A 9,302-nucleotide genomic window follows, 5' to 3' on the forward strand; every position below is an offset into this window, starting at 1 on the left:
AATCGGTTTATTTCTCTTTAGCCTAAAATCCCAAAGTAAGGATTCTAGGGCTGGCATGACAGCTCTGCTCCACGCAGCTATGAGGGAACCATAGCACTCCAGCATCATCCCCAGGTGTGGTAGGCTGATAACGACCTTCAAGGATATCACGCCCTAACCTGGGACCTTAAATGTTACCTTATTTAGGAAGAGAGTCTTTTTAGATGTGCTTAAGTGAAGGATCTTGAGATGGGGGAGATTATGTAGGATTATTCATATGTGGGTCCTAAATGCCAGCACGTGTATCCTTGTAAATGGAGGTAGAGGGAGATCAGACACACACACACACACACACACACACACACACACACACACACACACAAACACACACACACACACACAGAGGAGAAGGTAATGTGAAAACAGAGCAGAGAGATTTGAAGATTTTGGCCTTGGAGGTTGGAGTAATGTGGCCACAGCATTCCATTCTAAGTTTTGAATTCAAAGAGTAGATTCTTCCCTAGAACCTCTGGAAGGAGTGTGGTTCCAGACACCTTGATTTGGACTTCTAGTCTCCAGAACTGTGAGAGAATAAATTTCTGTTGTTTCAAGTCACCAAGTTTGTGACTTGTAATTAGTTACAGCAGACACGGAGCACAAATACACTAGGATATGGTATATATTCTCATGGTTCAAGATAAGCAAACATCTCATTCATCTTCTAACCAAGGATGTGTAGAAAGAGAAATGTATATATTCATTGACTCACTTATTCATTCAACAAATATGTATGGAGAACCTGTTATATGGCAGGCACTGTCCTGGATGTTTGGAATACACCCATGGAAAACAAAAAGACTCCTTTCTTCTTGGAACATGTTTTCTAGCAGGGGAAGACAAATGAAGATAAACCATAAAAAGCAAATTATATATCATATTAGAAGGTGAAAACTTCAATGGAAAAAATAAAACCTATAGCACAGTAAAAAGAATTGAGAGGGTCATTTTAAAAGCTGGGCAAGCTGCAGTTTAAAAATAGATTGGTCATGGTAGTCCTCACCTCATTGAAAAGGTGGGATTTGAGAGGGTAAAAGTTAACCAGAAGAGCTCTCCAGGAAGAAGTGTATAGAGCAAGGATTTTGAGATATGAAAATGCCTCACATGTTTTGGAAACAGCAAAAAGGCCAGTATGATGATGGAAGACAGTAAAAATGGTAGATGAGGTCAGGATGGGAAGGAGGGGACCATTAAGTAGCATCCTCTAAGTTATAGTAAGGTCTTTGATTATTCAGTTGGGCAGCTATTGGAAGGTATGAGCTGAAAAGTGACATGATCTAATTATTAAAAGGATCATTCTACCTGCATTGTTGAGGATAGACTGTAGGGGATCAGGGTAGGCTCAGAGAGACCTATTAGGGGGATTATTGTGGCAATCTGGGCAAGATCTAACAGTGGTTCAGATTACAGTTGTACAGTAGAGATGGAGGGAAATGATTAATTTCTGGAGAAATCTTGAAGAAGTTAACAGATTCTCAGAAGATTGACTAGGACGTCTGAGGGGAAAAAGAGAAATGAAAGATGACTCCAAAGATTTGAGGTTGACCAACTAAAAGGTTGATAATATTACCAAGTAAGATGATACTAACGAGTAGATGAGGTTGGTAGGTGAGGATTTGGTGGGGTGGGGGTAGGTGGTGAGGGGAAGGTCAGGGTTTCAATAGTGTTTGAGCTATTAGCCATCTGTACAGTGATGCGAAGTGTGCATCTGAATATATGAATCTGGGCGAGAGGTCTGCCAGGGAGACTTCTGCTTCCTGCGATAACATACTAGCTTATTTCAAAGCAGTACTCTTAGCAAGAATAACTAGAAAATCTGGGCAAATTTTTAAAATAATTGTTTGAAGGTACTGATAAGCTCCCAAAGCAGCAAAGATTTGAGAGAATTCCTTCAGACAGAAGTGAAATGATTCTGATGGGAGCGTGGAGATGCATTAATTAAAACATTAGAAACAGTGAGTTTTGACATGTTTTCTGAGAATTCAACAGAGCGGAGAAAAGAAATGAGATGGTAACTGGCAAGGTAAGTGGGGTCAGAAGAAGATTCTTTTAAAAATGGATGAAATAGAATGTAAATTGGTGCAGCCACTATGGAGAACAGTATGGAGGTTCCTTAAAAAACTAAAACTAGAACTACCATATGATCCTGCAATTCCACTCCTGGGCATATATCCGAAAAAAACTCTAATCTGAAAAGATACCTGCACACTTATGTTCATAGCAGCACTATTTACAATAGCCAAGACATGGAAGCCACCTAAGTGTCCATTGACAGATGAATGGATAAAGAAGATGTGGTACATATATACAATGGAATACTACTTAGCCATAAAAAATAATGAAACAATGCCATTTGCAGCAACATGGATGGACCTAGAGATTATCATACTAAGTAAAGTAAGTCAAAGACAAATATCATGTCACTTATATGTAGAATTTTAAAAAATGACACAAATGAACTTATTTACAACACAGAAAAAGACTCACAGACATAGAAAACTAACTTGTGGTTACCAAAGGGGAAAGTGGGGGAGGGATAAATTAGGAGTTTGGGGTTAACATATATACACTACTGTATATAAAATAGGTAAACAACAAGGACCTACTGTATAGCACAGGGTATTATACTCAATATCTCATAATAACCTATAGTGAGAAAGAATCTGAAAAAGAATATATATATGGATAACTGAATCACTTTGCTGTACACCTGACACTAACATAACATTGTAAATCAACTGTGCTTCAATAAAATAAATATACAAATAAAAATGGGTGAAATATAATCACGGTCGTATTCTTTTGAAAATAATCAAGTAGAAAGGAAAAGTATCGACGATTTAGGACAGACAGGGGGAGGATGATTGGCATGAAGTCCTGCAGAAGGCAGGGGAAGTGGGATCACCGCCCACGTGGAGCAATTGGCAAGAATGACAGACATTAAGGAGGTTCCTGAGCGCTGCACATAACACGTTCCTTCACACCATTGACCAGAACTTCAACGTGTGACCACATCTACTGACTGTAAGAGAGATGGAGAGTGTTGATCCTCATTCTTATTGGCTATCTGCCTCTGCCCAGCTTTTTTTTTTTCTTTTTTAATTTTTGAGGAAGGAGCAGCAGACATAAGTTTAAGTGGGGAGGGGTGAGGGGAGCACACATGCTGCTGTTTTGTCAACTACTACAGTATTAAGGCTTGGAGGGTCTACAGACAGATATTTAGCTTTCTGGTATCAAATAATAATAATAATTCATCTAGCTGAGATGGGTTTGTTTTGTTTTGTTTTGTTTTGTTGCGGTACGTGGGAGCACAGGCTCCGGACGCACAGGCTCAGCGGCCATGGCTCACGGGCCCAGCCGCTCCGCGACATGTGGGATCTTCCCAGACTGGGGCACGAACCCTTGTCCCCTGCATTGGCAGGTGGACTCTCAACCACTGCGCCACCGGGGAAGCCCTAGCTGAGATGGTTTTAATAAATTATGATAAACTCGAGTTGAAGGGAATTAGCAGGTATTTAATTATGTCAATCCTTTGGTAAGTTATCTCCTTAAACCTTTAGTTATCCCATCAGGCAGGCCTTATGTTGCTTATTTAATTGATGGGTAAACTGAAGTTCAGACTGGTTAATAATTACTTGAATTTACATAGTCAATAATGCCAGATATAAACTTAGGTCTATCCAGCCTGAATACACTATTTCCACAGCCTTTAGGTACCTTGGAACTATATCTTTAAAATAATCCCTGTCCTCCAGCATTTTCATTTCATGACGTATGTAAGTCAAATCATTATGCTGTACATCAATTGTATCTCAATAAAAATGAAAGAAGAAAAAGAAAAAAGACACAGTTAAGAGAGTACTACATATAGAATGGATAGACAGCAAGGTCCTACTGTATAGCACAGGGAACTGTATTCAATATCTTGTGATAAACCATAATGGAAAAGAATATGAAAAAGAATGTATATATATGTATAACTGAGTCATTTTGCTGTACAGCAGTAATTAATACATTGTAATTCAACTATACTTTAATAAAAAATAAATTTAAAGAAAAAGAGAGAGTACTACAGAAATTTCCAGGTGACAAAATATTTTAGCTGTTTCAATATCCTGACAGAAATTCATGATGCTTTAAGAATATTTGTGCAGTGATTAAGTCTTAACCCAGCCAAAACATTTAATTAGTTGCGAAACGATAGATGCCATTACAAGGATGGTATTTCTTGTGCCAGAGATTCAGCGTGAAATTGTTCCCTCAGTCTAAAAAGAATATATTCATTCCTATGAGATATCATTATTTTAATTTGTTAATATGCCTTCAACTTTACTAATGCTTCCCTTGTCACACTCTCTTCTTTCATTGTGCTTTTACTTCAGAAAAAGATTAATTTCTTAGTGTAGAAACATGTTTTGATTATTTTCTTTGTGATAGAAATTCAAAGCATTTATTAGAAGTATTAGCTATTATGTGGCTATTTAGTAGTGTATGACTATTCCCACTACAAAGTTTAAACTTTGCTCTCTTAAATAAATTTGTGAGTGGAAAAGTAGCTTCAAGAAGTTAGTCATCTGTTTTCTAAATTTTGATGCATGAACATAACATAATGGTGAGAAACTTAAAGCTTTCCTACTAAGATGAGGAATAAAGCAAGGATGTCCCCCCTCACCCCCCTTTTTAACATCATATTGGAAGTTCTAGCTAATGCAGTAAGACAAGAAAAGGAAATAAAATGTATATGGATTGGGAGGTAAGTAAGTAACAAAACTGTCTTTGTTTGCAGATGGCATGATCATCCATGTTGAAAATCTGGCTTTCCCAGATTCAAATCCAGTCATGATATTCCATTTATTGTTCCCTGTTATCTTCAGATGAAGACATACCAGACTCTTCCAGACTCTTTAAGACTTTGTCTCAGCCTTCCTCTCTAGTGTTATCTTTCCTATTCCATATCCTAGCTCCCTATACTTCAGCTGTTCCAAACTTCTTTCAGAACCCCAAACATGCAATACTGTATTCTCACCTTCGAGCACGCTTGTCTTGGGCCTTGGAATACCCTTACTTTGGTCCTTCATTTGGATACTCTCCACGTATCCCTCAAGACTTAGCTCAGGCATCCCCTCCAAGACACTCCCTTTGAAGGTCAGCCTTAATCAGAATCTCCTCACAGGTTCTCCCCTAATAGCACTGGACTCTCTCTGCTCAAGTCTCACCACATTACACTCTGTTGTAGTTACCAGTTTATGCGCCTGCCTCTGTACTTTCCTCAGTAACTAGAAGCGTCTTGAGAGCAGGGATTTTTCTTAATCATCTTTATATCCTTGGCCACGGCATCGTTCCTGGATATAGGTTATAATCAAGGTTAATCATATGAATAAATGATCAAGTGACTAAGTAAAAACATTTCCAAACTCACTTTGAAAATATTTCTTACGTGTATCTTTCCTCTCTTTACCCACTGGCATTTTTCATTTCAGTTTTTATCCATTACAAATGGAACGCTGTAATGATGCCTAAGAAATTTCTTTGAATATAAGGTCCCTTCCCTCTTTCCTTTATTTTGTTCTATAAACACACACACACACACACACACACACACACACACACACACACTCCTCTTCTACTTCTATCCTGAAGACTATTATACTAGACTTTCTTAAACACTGCTGTCTCTATTCACTCCCTTGATCATTTTTTTGCCAGTAAAGCTCCACTAATTCAGATTATATTCATTTACCTCATCCATGAAATGTTCCCTCACTATTCTAGCTCTGAGATTTGAAATCCTTCAGCTGAATTCCTTCAGTTTTTGTTGTGCATACCTCAAATTTTGCCACGAATGAATGTACAACATGGATTACAGTCCGAACCAGATTATGAATCTCTTGGGAGAAAAGATTGCATTTTATATGTTTACACCCTCTACAGAATAGAATCTTGAATTGAGAACATAGTAGGTGCTCAGCAAATACTTAGTGATTGATTCCATGGTATTTGTTTGGAATTATTTATTGGCGTTTTCATGAAAATATTCTTAGACACAAATTGGATGCTCACACATTAAGATGTTTCATCTTTTTTCAGTAGGACCTTGTGGATTTCTGCATTTTTGTTTACACTACACTTTTGTGTTCATCTCCAGGTATCTGTGCAGATGTTTGGTTAGAATCTTACTGTGTTAAGATCTTAAGATGTAAGGCTAAAGAACAAAAAGTTAAGCACCTAGTGTAGAATGATCCCTGGGTCTTATTCCAGCTGAATAACCTCAGGCAAGTTACTGAATTTCAAAGCCTCAGTTTCCTTGTCTGTAAAGTAGAGAAAATGAGTTCCTATTTCATAGACTATTGGGAGAATTAAAAGACAAGGAGCATCTGTCAACTTCAAAGAAAAGAACTGTGGAGAGGGGCTTCCCTGGTGGCGCAGTGGTTAAGAATCCTCCTGTCAATGCAGTGGACATGGGTTCGAGCCCTGGTCCGGGAAGATCCCACATGCTGCAGAGCAACTAAGCCTGTGTGCCACGACTACTGAAGCCCATGTGCCTAGAGCCCATGTTCCACAACAAGAGAAGCCACCGCAATGAGAAGCCTGGGCACCACAACGAAGAGTAGCCCCCGCTTGCCGCAACTACAGAAAGCCCGTGCCCAGCAACGAAGACCCAACACAGCTAAAACTGAATAAAATAAAATTAATTAATTAAAAAAACAATTAATTAGAACTGTGGAGAGTGAATTGTATATCCAGCAAAACTATCCTTTAGGAATGAAGACACTCTTCTATGAATGGAAACAAAAAAGAATTTGTTACTAGCAGATCACCCTTAAAGAAAGGCTAAAGGAAGTTCTTCAGATGAAAAGGAGAAGATGAGTGAAAAAACCATGGAGCATCAGAAAGAAAGAACCATGGAAAGAACAGAGATATGGGCAAATATAATAGACTCTTATTCCTCATGTGTTTTACAAGTATACAATGTCCCTTTTTTGTCCATTATGATGTTTTTAATTTTAATTTAATTTTAATTGCCTTTTAAATTTAATTTTATTAATAACAACAACAAAAAAGACATGGAGCATCTAAAATATTTAGCATAGTGCCTGACACAGAACAAAAGTGCTTGATATACACTAATTTTTATTATAAAAAAGATTCGGGGCTTCCCTGGTGGCGCAGTGGTTGAGAGTCTGCCTGCCGATGCAGGGGACACGGGTTCATGCCCCGGTCCGGGAAGATCCCACATGCTGGGGAGCAGCTAGGCCCGTGAGCCATGGCCGCTGAGCCTGTGCATCCGGAGCCTGTGCTCCGCAACGGGAGAGGCCACAATGGTGAGAGGCCCGCGTACCGCAAAAAAAAAAAAAAAAAAAAAAAAAAAAAGATTTGACGATCAAGTCCAAACTTCTATAAGGCAAATAAGATCTAGAGAGTCATATGACTTGCTGAAGACCACTAGTTTATGAGAGAAATGGCCTGGAAAAAACACAGGTCTCCTGACACTGAATCTAACGTGTCTTCTAATTCCTTATTGCTTTGCAGTCTGACTAGAGTCTGAGGATTCTCTGAGGGCCTTGTGAGTGTGTTCTACTTTATCTTATTATAGATGTGTATCACTCTGGGAGAGTTTGACATGCATAATTTTGGAATTAAAAGAATAAAACAAAAATATTTATTTCATCATAGCCAGTTGCTTTGTTTTTAAAGGGACCTACAGAATATGTTTTTACATGTACATTGATGCAAATTTCATTTAAATTTACCCTGAACTGAGTTGTAATCATATTTTCGGAAATGTTAACATTGTTCTGGGTTAAGTACAGTGGTATTTTTATCTTATGGGAGCTTATTGCTTTATTTCAGAGGTTTGTTTTTTTTTTTAATTCTACTTTGAATTTAAGAATGCTCATAATTTTCCTCTTCAAAACAGATCCTACAGGCAATTTTAAAGAACACTTTTTCAAAATATAAAAAGAATGCCTGACTCCATTTTATGTTTGTGTTTAAATGATGGAAAGCAAGGAAATTCATTACAGACTAGTTTCCAAGGCAGGGGTGGGGTGGGAGTGGGTAGTGATCTGCAATAAACTTTTAATAGAACTTTGAAGGTAAAACTGTACTATTTATCGGGAAGGACACTTTTCCGTATTTTTATGAATATTCAGCTATAACAATAATGATTTGTTTGGCTCCTTTAGAATCATAGGTCTTTTGAGAGTAAGAAAGATTCCCCCAGAGAGAGATGAATCAACTCTCGTGCATTGGTAAGAAATGAATCCCAATTCCTTCTTGTTTTTTTTTCCTTCCAAAAATATTGTATAAATGAGGAAGTAGTGCCAAGGGCCTATTAGTAATAGTTATTTCCTAATTGCAGCGGGAAGCATCCTGCCTGTTTAAATAAATATTGTTAACTCTGACCTCTCACTTTGCCAGGACTGATAAGGCCATTGTTTGGCCTATATGGAGCACATACAGTATACACAGCGTGGAGAGAAGCAGGAAAACAGGAAACAATAAATCAGAAATTAGAGCCCTGATTGTTGTAGCTAATTACATCAGGCTTCTGCTTAATTTCTCACTCTGTCATTCTAACCTGATTTTCTTGCCAACAGACTGCAAATTGCTGGTGTCACGTACATTCAGCAAACAATAATCCTTAGTTACTGTGACTGACAAATGAATGAGCAGAAGATAGTTTATTATGCAAGGATGAACTGAGACATTCACCAGATACCTGCCTGGATGCTTTTTTAATTCACTTACCTAGATGTGCTGCATGATACATTTCTCCAGGAGCGGAGATTTTGGCATCAAGACAGCTTAATTAGATTTGTGGCTTGGTTTGATAATAGTGAACAAGAAGAAAAGATGGTCCTGCGAAAGGAAGGGAGGAAAGAGGTTGGCTTGGACAAAGAAAGAGATAAAGTGGTAACTTAGCTATTTAAGTCAAATCTGAAAATAATACGTTTAGGGTGAGTGAGATTAGTCAGCACATTATTGAATGTTAATCTTGTCTACACATAAATGTGGTGAGCTAACTTAGTATTTTCAACCCATTATGGCTTGATAACTGAAATTCTAAATCACGTGTGTTAAGAAAGACTGATAAAAGTGAGACGTTCTTATTCAAAATTAATTGTTGAATTACTCCCAGATTCTACTTCTGTATGTAGATTATACATGTCAATTCAATTTTCCAGGATCCGAGTCCAGTGTTGTTTACACAGTCTAAAATCAACTTTCCTTTCCTCTAACGATTTTACAAAATTTACATGGCT

Source organism: Delphinus delphis, chromosome 6 (genome assembly GCF_949987515.2).
Source record: "Delphinus delphis chromosome 6, mDelDel1.2, whole genome shotgun sequence".
NCBI lineage: Eukaryota > Metazoa > Chordata > Mammalia > Artiodactyla > Delphinidae > Delphinus > Delphinus delphis.